The sequence below is a fragment of the Schistocerca piceifrons genome, chromosome 8 (assembly GCF_021461385.2).
Source record: "Schistocerca piceifrons isolate TAMUIC-IGC-003096 chromosome 8, iqSchPice1.1, whole genome shotgun sequence".
Lineage (NCBI taxonomy): Eukaryota > Metazoa > Arthropoda > Insecta > Orthoptera > Acrididae > Schistocerca > Schistocerca piceifrons.
Genome location: NC_060145.1, coordinates 243,742,179 through 243,759,231, shown reverse-complemented (window position 1 = coordinate 243,759,231; position 17,053 = coordinate 243,742,179).

Below are 17,053 nucleotides of genomic sequence, written 5' to 3'. Positions count from 1 at the left end.
AGCCAACCATGAAAATCAATGGCACAATGTGAACAGACTGTCTTCGGTAATTAAATCACCACTCAACTTTGATGTCCTGGGTCGGTGAGCCACGAACCTCGTAGCAAGCGGAACAGCTCCCACACACTCCGATACTGCGTAGAGACCGCCGCGAGGAGGTTTCCTGGCAGATACACACCAACCGACCGACTCCTCAGAGCCAGTACGCCAACAAGATTTAAAATAACTTGTCAGTCAGAATCACACAAACTACATACAGTTTCACGAACACTTGCACGAAGAACTAGACAATGCTAACGGCAGTGACTGTATAATAACAGGGACGAATCATGAGTCGGCACAGACAGCCAAGCTATAAGCGATCGCCAGCCAAATACACATCGTCCAGCAAGACGACCGACCAAAGTCGTCAACACTCCAATCATGTTTGTCAGCAACCGTCAGGCGAGTCATGTCGGTCCGGACCTCACTGCTGCTTCGCCCCGACTGAACTTGTGCCGCGTGCAAACTCAAACACTGCCAGGTCAGAACTAGCTGCTGGCACGTTCCAACTCACTTCATTGCCTGGTCCGAACTAACTCCCCACACACGACGACAGAGAAGTAATAGCAGTCCAGCGAAGATAATACGGCAGAGCCTATATCGATAAGCGCTGCTACTGCCGCTCACAGGCATGCAAGGCAGCAATTCAGTGACACTAGTAATTGAAAATTAACATAACGAGGTATCAGTACGGTAAAAACAGGGTGTAAAATAATAAATGGCACGAACTCGAGCCACGCACGGCTCACATGCATTAGAAAACGGTCATCGTATTGCATTCGACGAGACAGGTATTATCACACGGACTAACAGTTTTTGGGACAGCATAATAAAAGTAGCGATCGAAATAAAAATTCGTGACAACACGCTCAATAAAGACGACGGCCTGCAGCTAATCACAGCGTGGGAAGGTTGAAGCGGGCGCGGCGGCCGCACAACGCAAACATTACCATATATGCTGCGGGAACGGGTACCACTGACGTCACGGAAGGCAGCGCGGCTATATAAGGACGGCAACAACAACCAGAAGACGTTCACTACTTGACAATGGACGAGGAGTACTCGGCCGAAAGCTCGTGGAAGCCCGACAAACTTTTATTAGTTATTCCTACTATTTCCCAAATACACTCATGTCCAGAAAAAACAGAACACCTTAAACGACTTCTTAAGTCTGTTTCTATTGTAGTTAGGTGGTGATTGTGGGCTACAAGGTGGTCAGCAAATGTGCTACGGCAGCTGTTGCTTTCTAAAGTTCTGAGAAGCTCTGAATATCTGGTTTTGAAGTTTCTGCATGTTTGGCCTACTGGGACAGACTATAAACCGTAATCACACTATGTTTTGGTGAAGTGAAAACGTGCTATATTTACGTGTTCATCACGAAACCTCACCATGAAGCGGAGAATAAAAGGGCTTGCCACAGGAAAACGTAAGTAAACACGAATATAGGCGCGAAAATATCGCGACGAACTAAATTACATTCTAGATGATAGGTTAACTCTCAGCAAAGTTTCTCATCAACATCGTTTGGTTGCAGATAACAAGCTACCTGTAATAAATAATACACAAGTGATCAGGAAATGTCATGCACACCAAGTGTTCAAATGGCTCAAATGGCTCTGAGCACTATGGGACTTAACATCTGTGGTCATCAGTCCCCTAGAACTTAGAACTACTTAAACCTAACTAACCTAAGGACATCACACACATCCATGCCCGAGGCAGGATTCGAACCTGCGACCGTAGAAGTCGCGCGGTTCCGCACTGAGCGCCTAGAACCGCTAGACCACCGCGGCCGGCTCACCAAGTGTAAAGGTATTAAGAGAAAGAAACGAACTATGGTTTGAACTAAACATCCACATAATTTTGTAATCATTTAATAAAAATCTTCACATTACAGAATAAATAAAACGGAAATCCACTGATGATGATACCGTGGTGCTGAAACATGTTTGGGTACTGAGAAAAAACGGTGTTTTGCATAACTGGCGGACCTCATTTCCTATAATATTTTCGTATTTGGGGGGGAAGCTGGTGACAGAAATTTCGTGGAAATATCTCGCCGCAACGAAAATCGCCATTGTTTTAATGCTTCCCATCCTAACATGTGTATCATATGCGGACACTGTCTCACGTATTTCGTGATGATCCAAAATGAGTAGCCCTTCACTGAACTTTTTCGATGAGCTCCGTCGATCGTCATGTTCTCATGAACTTAACTACTTTGAGCAACACAATTAAGGGGTCATTTTTTAGAAACATCGTAACTGTTCCTCGTTGCGACGCAGAGGTTTGAAATTGGGCTCAAAGGTGAATATAACCTCCCTTTGTAACGAGAGAAAGCTTGGAGATCTCTGACGTCACCCTAGGGCTAGACTAAGTTTCGAACACCAAAGATGTCGACATATGGGGAAAAGAATGCCAGAGCACAGAATTTAATTTGAATTGTAAGCTTTGTTAGTGATGTTACTTTGGTACTAAATTTCGCCACAGTTTTGGCCGACTCCATCGTGTACGTCGCATTCAATGGGAAGATCGTCAAACTCTCTCTTATCTACACCTCATATCTTCTTTTGGCGAAACGCGATGGTCAGAACCACAGTGCCCAGCGTAGAAGTCAAGTGATTTTCTTGTGTGTGGGCAAGCAAAACCTTCCAGACGCACCGCTGCACATTATCGACCCCAAAAGGCCTGTGGGGGTAAAATAAAATGTGTCCTTCCCTTGGGGCATCGATTCCTACAAATTTCGTGTTCGAAAGAGATAGTTCGCCATTCGATGACCGGCAGGAGAAAATCCTTGGGAATCTTTGACAATAGTGACTCCCACTTCCTCTCGTCGATTCAATTCTTCTCTAAGGACATCATGGGCCTGCAACCTTAGTGGACGTGATCGCACCACTTTTGAGCGCAGCGCGACCGCAATGTTTGCTCTGGTATGCCGAATGGTACACTAGGAACCGTAGAAAATCTTTCGGTGAAGTCTGATGGTGTTCCAAGGCAGGAAAGTGCGTTTATGCTTTCTCAGCCCTCCTTTTTTCAAGACTTCGTGTGGCTTGATCCCAGGGGAGAGTAGAAGGGTTGGTGTCGACATTGACATTCGCATGCATAAAATGGCAAAGGACCTTTGAGACCCCCTCCCCCCCCCCTCCCCCAGTTTAGCAGCATCCTCGGTGCCACGCACACATCTTGGTTGTGCACTTCAAAAATGCAGTTATACAGAGAAAGAGCCAGTCATTGATCACTAGGCGTCGATGTGCCTGGCATCCATTTCGGCACCCCTTAGCTGAACGCTGCTATGTCGCTGAAACAGCGTCTGTTGGCTGCGTGCACAGTCTAAGGGATGTCGAAAGGCCTGGTAGTCACTGACAGGGCAGTCTCTGTATCAGTATATTTTTTAAAAGTATCCAACTGAGGTACACTTGTGGCACCGAGTTATGTTGAAGAACTGGGGAACCCCAGAGGGAGCCATTGCCATTTTATTCACGGATGTGTCCTGTGGCAACAGGCGCACCCCTCTCACTATCCCTCTTGATGACTTGGGGACAGGAGGGCTCATAAAGCACAAACACTTTGCTGCCTTGGAACACGTTCACATTTCGTCGAATTGTTTTGAATGGTCCCTACCAGTGCCGCCCTGTATACTAGAGCAACAGCTGCTGTCGCACTACACTCCAAAGGAATGCAATAACGCTCAGTGGGGTTGCAGGCCCTCGATGCCCTTAGAGTAGGGTTGAACCAATCATGCTGGGGGTGGAGGTCAGCTGTGTCAGAGGTAGTGGATAACACCATCCTTTTGCTCATCGTATTACAAACTGTCGTTATCAATCGCCAAATGTCTGTGAATCAACGGCCCATGGGAGGGATGATTGCACTGACGCCTTTTATGCCACTTAGTGAGTTCTTAATTTGTCGATGCTGAGCAGAAACGTGTCTGAAATGTTTTTCTTGGCCACCCATAAGAAAGTCATGTAATTTGAGCTCTGGGCGTGGCGGTTCTGACCTCCATCGAAGTGGAGGAAGAGATGAAATGTAGGTAAGAAAGGGGGTGACGACCTTACCATCGTAGCACTGGATAGAATTGTGCTGAAACTTTGTGCCAGTGTGACATCACATGTGAACTCGGAGATCTGGGCTTTTTTCCGCGTTTGTCGACGTCTTGCTGTTTCAATTCTCGCCGATCCCCAGTGTGACCTTACAGCGCGCAACGCATCTGAGATTGTCGGCAGTGGAAAGCAGCTATGAGATTTCGGGAAATTGACCCTTTCATTTTGTTGTGCAGTCTCTAAACATTCTATGGTGCTCCTGAGACTGTCTCCTAAAGCGGTTATATATACTTCCTTGGGAACGCCAGATTTCACTTTTACTCGACGTACGTCAAGTAATACGTTAGTAGCAAAAGGATAAAACCGTGGCCCAAACATTTTGCAATAAAAAAGTTCTCACACTGTAATGTGGGCATGCCATTTTGATTTTTGTAAGTTATCGATATGCACGTCATAGAGAGAGAGAGCATATCGTACATTACTGTTAAACAATCTTTGGTCTCGTTGTAGCACAGTCTTGGCCACTGCGCAGTCTGGTACATTCTAACTACAAGTGTGGTAGGTGACGGACGTATTCAGTAGTGGTTTGTTGACTTGTTCAGAATGTTCAAATGTGTGTGAAATCTTATGGGACCTAAACTGCTATGGTCATCAGTCCCTAAGCTTGCACACTACTTAACCTAAATTATCCAAAGGACAAACATATACACCCATGCCCGAGGGAGGACTCGAATCTCCGCCGGGCCCACCCGCACAGTCCATGATTGCAGCGCCCTAGACCGCTCGGCTAATCCCGCGCGGCTGTTGACTTGTGATTGTATCTGTTAGATGAAGAGAGATTTTCTTTAAGAGAAGAAGTTTGAGATAAGACTGTAGCACCGCGCACCTTGTTTATCAGAATGATTTTTGTGAGGTAGTTAACTTTGTTCAATAGCTCAGAGCTGAGAGAAACACCACCCCACTTCCCAGTGTAATGCATTGACAGAGCAGCTGATTAAGCTCTTTGCTTTTTACAGAAACTTTTCGTTAACATTATACCCTTTTTGGATCATTGTTCTCTTTGTCTAGTGTAGTACTGTTCAGAGCAATATTACGTCTGAAGATCACGCAATGATTTAGTCCGTATGTTTAAATACATAGTCCATTTTGAAATCATTGTCTTGGAATATCATTCCATAGGAACAGTCATTCTCCTCATTCCTCTGTTTACAAGGTTTATCATTACGCATTATCACATTGCACCATATGTTATGCAATAGTTTATATATTGTTTGGAAATTTTACCTAAGAAAAATAGAAACCTAACTTAGCCCCTGGCCGCTTGCTGTTTGCTGTTGGGAATTCTAGAAATGTGCAATAGTGTTGAACGACGAGAGGTAAGTGGAAATTTTGATTATGGCCAGATAATTGTTTTACTTCAATCGCTCATTTAATATAAAGAGAAGCTGTGTTGAGATCACTTACTAATCAACTCAAATTCGGTTCCGTTTAGTCAAAGGTTAACATAAAAGTTTAAGTTTGTGACAACATACTTTGGTAATGAGTAGAATTTTATAGAGTGGGAGGTTTCATTTGGGGGAAGTTTCATACACAGACACATAATCTGGAATTTACAATTACAATGACAGTAACTGAGACAGACTTTCGTTAAAACGGTATTGTGAAAGGAAAAGATAGACCAGTTTTAACTGATTAATCCGTAATGTCATTGAACTATAAAAACTACAGTGCTGAATACTAGTATGATTGTACTGTAAATGAAAACTTAACGAACTGTGACATTTCTGATCAAGAATGAGAGCAAAAGTGATTGTCCCAAGGGCATGGACAGTAAAAAAAAATTAAAAAAATGAGAATGTTGTAACCCCAATGCTTTTTACATAACCATAAAATTTACGTTTCTGAAATCATACTGGTAGTATTGAATGCCGAGAGCAAGGTGCCAACACTCGTGCTTTTGGCGTTCAAGAGAGCTGTGTGACGCCTCCGTCAGAATCGTTGAATAATTTAAGAAAGATTGTCATTTTTAATTGGACACGACAGTGTTGTGAAAACTGAAAGTATTCGGACACACAAGATCAAGGGATTTCATCATATTTCGCATTTCGAGCCATCTACAGAACAGTTCTATTTACTAAAGTTGTACTCCCATGACAGAACTACATGTCAAGGATTTCTAAAATATTTCTTGGGTTACAGCGCACAGCAACAGTTAGCAATAAATAATGCTACTGCACCGCATGCCAGAGCGACTCCCGTCGTACGCCAGGCAAATTTTGGCAAGGATCGGGCGACTCTCGTGGACAACAAACATCATTTATCGCGCAACAAATACAGTCATTGGCGTACGCAAAACAAACTGTTACGGACATCGAAATTTCAGCTAGAATCCGCATAACAATAAATAATTTCAAATGAAATGAACGTTGACAATATTTTTTTTAAACCAGTACTGAGAGGATACACAGGTTACCAGAAATGTGTTGTTCACTTAGAAATATTTTTTGCTATACACAGTGATAGTAATGTAGGGACATTTTCTGCCACTTTTGATGGGGTATACAGGCTGTTAGGATGGTAAGTGCGATGTCCAGAAAGAAGTATATTAGGTATTTTGATGTAAGAAGTTTTAGAAGATCTATTGTGAGACAGTGAAGTTGTGCTTACTGAACTGTATTTACAACTATAGCTATGAGGTAATAAGTGGACGAAAACATGTAATAGAAATATGCAACGATTATGATCATTAATATAGAGAAAGAGTGAGTGAGTAATGGTTAGGGCATAGGGACCTTGTTTCTTGTTATAGTCAATTTTTGTGCAATTTGGGTGCATTTCGTGTTTATAAACGTAAAAGGAGAGTTTTTGGAACGAAGTGGCTACATAACAATAGTGAATGAAGGTTCTGTAATTTGAGACAGCACGGTTCTTTCTTTTGTGTATTGTCTTTGTGGTAGTGTCTATTTTCTTTTTTGTATTGATGATTGACATTTTTTTCTGATTTGTATACAACTACGTGCACGCAAAATTTACCTTCTACTGAATTCTGTAGAACTAATGTCATTCCTTTGTCTAACAGATAAACTTTAGATATATATGAAACGATGTCACAGCAATATTGTCCATCAGTCTAGGTGTTCAGAAAATTTTCGAACTCCAGATGACATGCACAGACATTAAACTGCAATGACAGAAAGGACACTCAGTAAGTACATGGTATACAACTGATGATTTTTGTTTTACTTTCCAACTTTGTTCTTCTTGCCATGGAATGGAATAAGATTCTTTTATATACATTTTTCTACTAACATGTGGGACGTTGCAGGCTAACTGTATTCTTGTATTTACGTGCGATGTAACATAATAACATGCATTGCTTTAGCTTATGGAATTTTCACGTTGTAATTGCCACTTAGACTTACATTATTTAATGAGTTTCTTTCTAATGCTGTAAGTGATGAAAGGTGTGTAATAGGTCATGAAAGATGTGCAATGTAGAAGCAAAGAGAAAAAGGCAAGAAAGGAAATTGTTCGACATATACATGAGCAAACAAATTATCACAAAGATGAATTCGATATGATAAATTGTTACATAAGACGAATATGACATATGATTAGGCAGGGCAAAGATGACAGAGGGTTACGTAGGACAACTGAGCTAAATAGTATGAACTTATAAGAATGTATGAAATATATGACAGAAAGAAGAAAAGAGATAAAATATACAGTTTTATTTGTTGGAAGTTTGATGAAATTTGGATAAAATGATTAAGAGGTGCACAAAATAAAGACTGAACTATAACTAGATAGCATGCTAATTACTGACCATATAATAATAGACTGACGTTTGAATGACTGTACAAAGTATTCTTTATTGTGAGTTTTAGATACTCTACAATCCTTGCTTTTCCTAACTGTATATTTGGCTGCTCCTTATATGCTTGTGTGAGACCACTATCCTCATGTGTCTGTTTCTTGCATGATCATTATCCTTATGTGCCCCTTCCACATCACTCTCTATACTTTCATTTATTTCACTGATGTCCCCATAAACACATATATTTGAATACATTTAGAATTTTCTTATTATCATGTTTGTTGCTGTACACTGTTTCATATGATTTGCTTGTCTGATGTTTCTGTAATTCATTATCGTAAAAGCATAATGCCATTTTTCGTTACTTTTTTGTAGACAGAGGTATCTGTTGTTACCATTACACTACAAGTGCATTCCATATATCCAACTATGTAAAATCTTATTACTCCTATTTTAAAATAAGTGATTGTATATTGTAAATGTAATAAATTGTAACTGATCGACCATTCACTTTGTAGTAAATTGGGACTTACAAGGGCAGAAGAAATATGTCTCCCAAATAGATACTAAAATTCTGAGTCAAACATTGGCATACTTCTCTGATGCAAGCTGCAACTCGCTTTGATAAGGGATTCTTCCATATAACAAAATGGCTTTGGAGTTATCAATTGATCTACAGCCTGCTTCAAGCAGTTACTCTTATTACTCCTACACACTTTACTGATGGTGCGTGTGTGAGGTTGTAAGCTGGGAATTGCGCCTAGTTTCGTTGAGTCTGCTCCCACATATGTGCCCACAACAATGTCATAATTGCAAAGAGCTAAAGAATGTTTGGTCGTTTGTGACAAGGACACTCATCTGTCTCCTACTGCCATATATGTCTGTGCTTCAGAAATGTAAGCCTTGTGTGGTTAGGCACTCTATCTATTTCCTGTGAGCTATAAAAAAAAACAGTGCAGATCACCAATACTACTGCAGCGTCAAAGGACATAAACTTTCAAAATAGCCCTATGCTGTTCTCATAGACATCATGAAACATTATAATCTAGTTGTGGTGAATTCTCTTGATTACTTCATTCACATGTTCTTAAATTTTGTAAATTTTTGTTTTACTGGTGGTTCCATAACTCATATTCTTGTACAGTGATTTTTCTCTTTGTGCTTGTAACATGTTTGGTATGTTCGCATCAGTCTGACGTTGTTCCCAGCTGAGTACACGTGGCAAAAGCTACTACGTTTTGTTTTACTTTTGACTTGAGCATAGCTGCTCAAAATTCTGACTATTGCTTTTTAGCAATGTTATTTTACAATTTAGCAACTGTCCATTCCGATGAAGACACCCATGGTAGGTGCCGAAACCTAGGTGAATGAATGTACCTAACGTTTATGTGCAACCGGTTGGTTGTTTAATATTATGTTGAAACTCATGTGCGGTTGCTGAATAACAGCTATGTTAAAAACTGTAAGGTAGACCCATTATTGCATGATTACAGAGTTATATAACAATCACTAGAAGCAGTTACGTCCATAAAATACCTAGGAGTATGTATACGGAGTGATCTGGAATGCTACGACCACGAAAAGCTAACCGCGAGTAAGACAGATGTTAGACTGAGCTTCACTGGAACGATCTTCAGGAAATGTGGTTCATGGACAACGGAAGTATCTCAAAAAACACTCCATTGAGCAATACTTAAATATTGTTCGTCAATACGGGATCAGCACCAGATGGCACTGATACAGGAAATGAAGAAGACCCAAAAACCAGCGGCACGTTTCGTTACAGGATGATTTAGAAAGCATGGAAGCGTCAAAGAGACGATCAACCAACTGCAGTGGTAGATGCCGCAGTATAGCCGATCTGCATGACGGTGTTGTTCACTGTCAGAGTTCGAGCGCGTACGATCGTAGAAGAGTATAACAAACGTTTTGCTTCCTTCTACGTACATCTCTCGAAAAAACCACCATTACCATCATCATCATCTTCCCTTCAACGATTAGGCTGTTGCCTATTCCGATCTCCCATCTTTTCCGAGGTTTCCAGTATATCTTTTCCCATTCGGCTCGTAGATCAGCATGTCCTGAGGAATTCTGTGACTAAGCATTCTCATGAGGCGTTGTCTTCAATCTTCACGATATTTCTGAATGTTTTCGGTCATAGTAAAAATATTTAATTCTGTTCTAATATCTTCGTTTCTAATCACGTCTCTTCTTGTGTAGCCCCTCATGCTTCATAGGTACCTCACTTCTTCTGTTCAAACTTTATGCAGCCCGTGGCTGCGTACAAAATATAGGTTGACTCCTAAATGCATCTTAGCGTAAACTAGAAGTCTGAAGATGAGCCTTACGGTACGAAACCGGTAATGGCGCTATTTAAATAAATAAATAGCACTGTAAAAAGTGACTGGTTGCTGCTGTCATCTTCTCTTAAGAGTCAAAATATACGTTGGAACTACTTTTTTTTTGTGGTAACCCTAGCTTTCGCTTTCACAGGATAACACAGGAACCGTCATTAATTCACAGAATTTAATGATTTTTTTGTACTTTATGACCGAACGTTCTGCTCATGGTACCACAGACGGCTTGGAATTTATGCATTTTGTTGTCAATATCAGAGTCGAAATTAAAACTTACAGCACATTCTGAATAAGACATCTAGACACTTGCTCTAAAACTGCATTAACCAGAACAATTTTTTGTCTGACAGGACATTTTCCAAGTAATGCCATTATTTTTAATTTTTTTTGCTAGAGATTTTAAAGTTATTTTTCTAGCAAATTTCGTTCAGCTTTTATACACATCTTTGGGGATAATCTTCATTCTTTTGACTAATAAGTCATCAGAAAACCAAAGTACATTCATTTATTCCTCATTATTTATCGTAATTCCTTTGTTTACTTTCCATTTGCGAAGAATGAAGTCAATGAAAATATTAAAAAGGATAGGTGATAGTCGACATCCTTCTCTATGACCTTACTTAATAATTATTTCTTCTAATCGATTCATCCTTGTGTTTTTTATAATGCGTGTAGCTTTGTAAAGACTTTTCACTCGCCATGAAGATCAAATTAGAGAGATTCGAGCCTACAAGGAGGCTTACCGGCAATCGTTCTTCAAGGGAACTACCCGTGATTGGAACAGGAAAAGACGGTGGTACACTAAGTACCCCCCATCACACACCGAAAGGTGGTTTGCGGACTGTAGTCGTAGTAGATCTACATGTTGAAACAACAGTGCTTCTTGAATGTTGTCATTCAATTCGAAAAGATCAAAAAGGAGTTTCATTTACTTTTTGTGTACGTTTTTTATCAAACAAAGTATTACTTATCACTTTTGTTACGGGTATAATAAGTTTTCCTACGACGTGCGCTTTAACTTTCTTTGAAAATTAACAAAGAGTTCGTAAGAAATTCTCGTAATTAATATGTTCTGTTTTGAAGCCTTTTTCATGGTGGATTTAGCCATAGAAAAATTTCTTTCCTTGACTTGAAACAAATCGAGAGTCTTCTCTACGTAGTCAGGATCCTTTGTTGCTAGATGGCTTTCAAGTTTCAATAGCTTCATACATTTGTTGAAAAGCATTTATAAACAAATCACACACTGAAGTATAAGCTTTTCTTCGGCACCAGCATACACGAAAATATAACAGTGCAAATGTGATAAATAGATAAAATTTTCGATGTAGTCGGAAATTTTACATATGAAAATTACGGGCAACATTCAGTAATAGTTTTTTTCTATTTTCTATCCCTCTCTCTCTCTGTTTTTCCTTTGCAACGACTTACCAATAAAAATTATTGTTCATGTCGAAATGCCAGTGTCTCAGCATCGCTTCCACAAATCGGCACAAATATAAATTCTATTAACAGGAAAATATGAAGAAAACACAGTGAATATTAATTCAGCATTACCTCCACGGGAACTGAGCGAGATGTTGGTGTGGCTAACGCATTTGAGAGATACAAGTTCAGTTCTCAAGGCCATGCAGATGTCTATCTTCTGCTGTCATCCAGATCACTCAATGCACCTGCCGGCATGGTTCCTCAGAAGGGCAATGGCCGCTTCCTTCTGCGCCAGTAGTAAGAATTCCGAACAAAGCTCCGTCTCAAATACTCTCAGCTGTGGACGGGTTGTGGAATACTATTATTGCATCCTTCCTTTCCCCTATGTCTGGATATTAAATGTGCAAATTCAGGTGAGTCGTTGTTGTGAACAATTGTGTCCGAGGAACTACCAACTCGCCAGATCACAATCGGCCTGTTATGGGTTCTTCATTAGCAACTGGGCAAGTCTGTGCACCAGCCTTATAGCCCAGAGCTGCACACGTTTGCCGCCGTATGACACACGATACTGGTAATTTTCAGTATTTTAAGAGCAACCCTGGCAGTCCTTCTTAGTAACTTATCTTGTTGTTTTCTGTGTTTGTAAAGAAAGCATAGCAGATTTCGACGGCCCATTCACTTGAGTGTGGTGTAGGATAGTGACAGGGCATTTCACCTGTTATTACAGTTGGTAGTCGCTTACCGTGACGACTGTGAGTGAAATCCCTGCGGCTACAGATAATTTTTATCTCGTGTTCGACACTCGACCAGTGTTCAGGGCACGGTACCACTTTCCATGCGGCCAAGAAGTGGGCCACAGCACATAGGCCGGGAACATCGGATGAACGACACCATTCTACTAGATAATTTGAGGTTTTGTGGGATTGATGGTGTAGCCAACTGCTGGATAATGTCATGTAACCAAAGAATGCAGGACGTTAGTGACTCAACGAATATAGTCCGGGGGACTTAATTCTCACAGGGGAGAAATCACATATTGGGTTCCCCAAGGATCAGTATTAGGTCCTCTGTCTTTCCTCATTAGTATAAAGTATGTTCCGTCTAGTATATAACAATCAAATTAGGTTCTTTTTTGCAGTAGACGCTAGTATTGTAATCAATTCAACACATATACAGCAACAAAAGAAATGGTAAATAATGTTCTTAGAAGTATCATTGACCGGTTATCTGCATATGGCCTTGATACGCCTGCTAAGCCCACTGGGAAGAACAAGAGATTAGGATTGGTGAAAGGGTCAAATAAGGTTGGGGTCAGTTCCACCTTAAAATTGTAACTTATTGTAATAATTCAATAGCACATTTAAAACCAAAGCGGCACATAGCCGAACTTTTACAACTACGAGTTTCAAACTGCAAATCTTTCACGGTTGAAGGCCTCCAAACAAGAAAACTTAAAAATCAACAAGGGACGCGTTCCAACTGACTGACAGCCCGACCTCGCGACCCGATCCACCCTGCGACAGACAACCATCCGGAAGTAATAGCAGTCAATTAAAGAAACTACGAGAGAGGATATATCGATACGCGCTGCTAGGGCCGGTCATAGTCAAGCAAAACAGCAACTCAGTGACAGTAGTAATTTAAATTAACGTAGTGAGGTGAAAGTACGTTAAAAACAGGGTGTAAAATACATGATGGCGGGAACACGAGCCACACATGGCTCAGGCCTTATTCTCAATTTCAAAATGACAATATGTTCAGTTCTGCGTATCTAGGGATACTAAAAAAATGCTGAGTGTAACACATGGTGAGTAAATGATAAATAGGGTGAAAACTTCAAAGTTATTAGGTGTCCATATCGTCGAGAATTTCAGCAGGAAAAAGCACATTTCGTAACTCCTAAGACAACTTTGTTCAGACATATTTGAACTCTAGAATTGTTGCAGATCTTGGGAAGAGACAAATCAGTAAGATGACAGTTTTTGCATACATTCATTCATTCATTAAAGTCGTTTGGAATAATGTTCTGGGGTAACTGATCTTTAACAAACTCTTTACTGCTCAAAAACGTGCTGTAAGAATAATGTGTGCTACTCAGCCACATTCATCTTGCAGGCATCTCTTTAAGGACCTGGGCATTTTGACAACTGCTTCATAGTGTATTTATTCCCTCATGAAGTTTGTTGTAAATAATCCACTACGATATAGTGGCAACAGTGATGTATATAATTACAATGCCACAAGCAGAAATTACATTCATTAGTCCGCTTTAAGGTTGGCTTTAGCACAAAAACGTATGCACAGCGCCTCAAGTAAAATTTTTGATCACTTACTTAGTAATATAAAATGTCTGACACACAGCAAAGTAAAAATCTGAAAGCAAACTGAAACAGTTTCTCCTTGACGACTCCTCCTATTCCGTAGAGGAATTTCTGTTATCTTAATGTCTAAAAGATGTTGGTTAGGATTTATTAACTCGTATCTGTATATTAAGGAAACCTTAAAAATGTTCAGCATGTAGCCATATTTGCTAATTAATTTGCGATTTGAATGTTTAATTACTCACCCCACATCATTACGATTGATCGTCCAAAGTGAAAGTAACTAACCATATATTATCAATTAGACATACTAGTGGTATCGTGCTAAATCTTCGATGTATTCAGTTAGTTTCTGCATCCAATTTATACTTTTTCCGTTTGTCGATGGCATATCGGTATTACCGTCAACTCTTTCAGTTTATATATGACTCTTAATGTCAGCAACATATATCTTAGCCTTATAATATCTCTGTGCGCTACATGCACGTCTGTTATTTTAAGTAATGTAGTCTGTTCTACGATCACTATCCAAACGTAAGTGGTGACCTTCTATTTCACAGTTGTTATGATGACTAGCAAAGACACCCACAACATTAATGACTGCATCAAGAGTGTTTTAAGATATTGCTGGGAATAATCAGACCATTTAAGCTATTTAACTTGAGTTCCATTTTCATTCTCGTGTCGACTGTTTCGCCATCAACGTTGTTTCTGACTGACAATCAAGATCTGATCGATAGTTTGGTCCAAAAATGCAACGCTGTCATCTAGTGTCGAAGAAGATGTTGAAAACCGTTAATTGCGAAAACCAGTGAAGTGTTTTACAGGATACGTCCTCACCAAAGTGGTCGGTAACGGTTATACGGGGTGTCCCAGGTAGAATGAACAATATTCAGAGGATGAAGGGGCCTTTCGAAGCAAAATAGTATAATAAAAGTGGGATCTAAAACGCCTACCTCAAGAGCTATGAGCACTTTTTGATCTCCGATAATGTGAAGAAATCTCTTCTACTGCTAGCTGCTTTCTCTCCATACTTTCAGAGGTGATAGTAGAGGCCAAAACAAGAAATAAAGTCCAGAAGACACGGGGTTTTAAGGGGTTCCTTGAGAGTAAAGAGTACTTATTCAGTAGAAAAGATATGTTTCATAGTAACGAAAATGAACAAGTCGTTATATCTCTTACGCTATGCACTTTAGAGCCCATGTTTACCAGACAATTTTCTGTTTCTTTGGTTCATACTACCTCCTTCCAAAACAAGAAAAGCAAAGAGCCTGCGTTATATGAGATATCTCTAACAATATCTAAGATGAAAATGTGCTTGTATCTCTTAAAGTAAGCACGTTAGAGCCCATGTTACTGCAAATTTTTGCAGCTGACGATCGTTCCTCTCGCAGCCCTGAATTTTGACCATAACTCCCGGGAAATCCTGTATAGCACATATTATGTCAACTTCACCTAGACGTCGAAACATTATGACCGAAGAAATTCCTAACTAAAAATTCAAGGAATGTCGATTAGGAGAATGTCATGCACTGGAAGATTACATAGCGTTCAGTTTTCTAATGGGAAATTTTATCGTTAACTTAGGCTCGATATGCTTATGCAGACGTAGCTGTGAAAGTTTTCCAGACTTCCGTTTTCTAGCTATAACTGTCGTCTAGACATGTGAAAGAGCACAGACGGGTTCATCAGCTGTTTTTCATAAAATTATTGTTACTATTTTGTAGTACATTGCTCCTACATTGTTTCTTATAATAATTCAGAGAAACAATTTCATATTTACGGACTTTCTTTATGCTTTTAAAATGGTTCAAATGGCTCTGAGCACTATGGGACTCAACTGCTGAGGTCATTAGTCCCCTAGAACTTAGAACTAGTTAAACCTAACTAACCTAAGGACATCACAAACATCCATGCCCGAGGCAGGATTCGAACCTGCGACCGTAGCGGTCTTGCGGTTCCATACTGCAGCGCCTTTAACCGCACGGCCACTTCGGCCGGTTCTATGCTTTTATTAAAATTCTTGTAATATTAAAGTCCCATTTAATGTGCTGCCACTATTTTGCAACACACCTATGTACCGGTGTATTTACGAAGCCAGTTATAATCACAATCTCACAAAGAACATAAACTTTTTCTATTGTGTTATCGAGTAAATAAATAAACTTATCACATGGAATACGAGGTGCATTCAAGTTCTAAGGCCTCCGATTTTTTTTCTCCGGACTGGAAAGAGATAGAAACATGTGCATTGTTTTAAAATGAGGCCCAGAGATGGCAGCAGCGTACGGCAGATGGAATTTTACCGCCAGCGGCGAGAATAAGAACTGTTTTAAATACTTAAAATGGCGACGTTTTCCTTACTTGAACAGCTTGCAATGATTCGTTTTCTGAATTTGCGTGGTGTGAAACCAATTGAAATTCATCGATAGTTGAAGGAGACATGTGGTGATGGAGTTATGGATGTGTCGAAAGTGCGTTCGTGGGTGCGACAGTTTAATGAAGGCAGAACATCATGTGACAACAAACCGAAACAACCTCGGGCTCGCACAAGCCGGTCTGACGACATGATCGAGAAAGTGGAGAGAATTGTTTTGGGGGATCGCCGAATGACTGTTGAACGGATCGCCTCCAGAGTTGGCATTTCTGTGTGTTCTGTGCACACAATCCTGCATGACGACCTGAAAATGCGAAAAGTGTCATCCAGGTGGGTGCCACGAATGCTGACGGACGACCACATGGCTGCCCGTGTGGCATGTTGCCAAGCAATGTTGACGCTCAACGACAGCATGAATGGGACTTTCTTTTCGTCGGTTGTAACAATAGATGAGACTTGGATGCCATTTTTCAATCCAGAAACAAAGCGCCAGTCAGCGCAATGGAAGCACACAGATTCACCGCCACCAAAAAAATTTCGGGTAACCGCCAGTGCTGAAAAAATGATGGTGTCAATGTTCTGGGACAGCGAGGGCGTAATCCTTACCCATTGCGTTCCAAATGGCACTACGGTAACAGGTGCATCCTACGAAAATGTTTTGAAGAACAAATTCC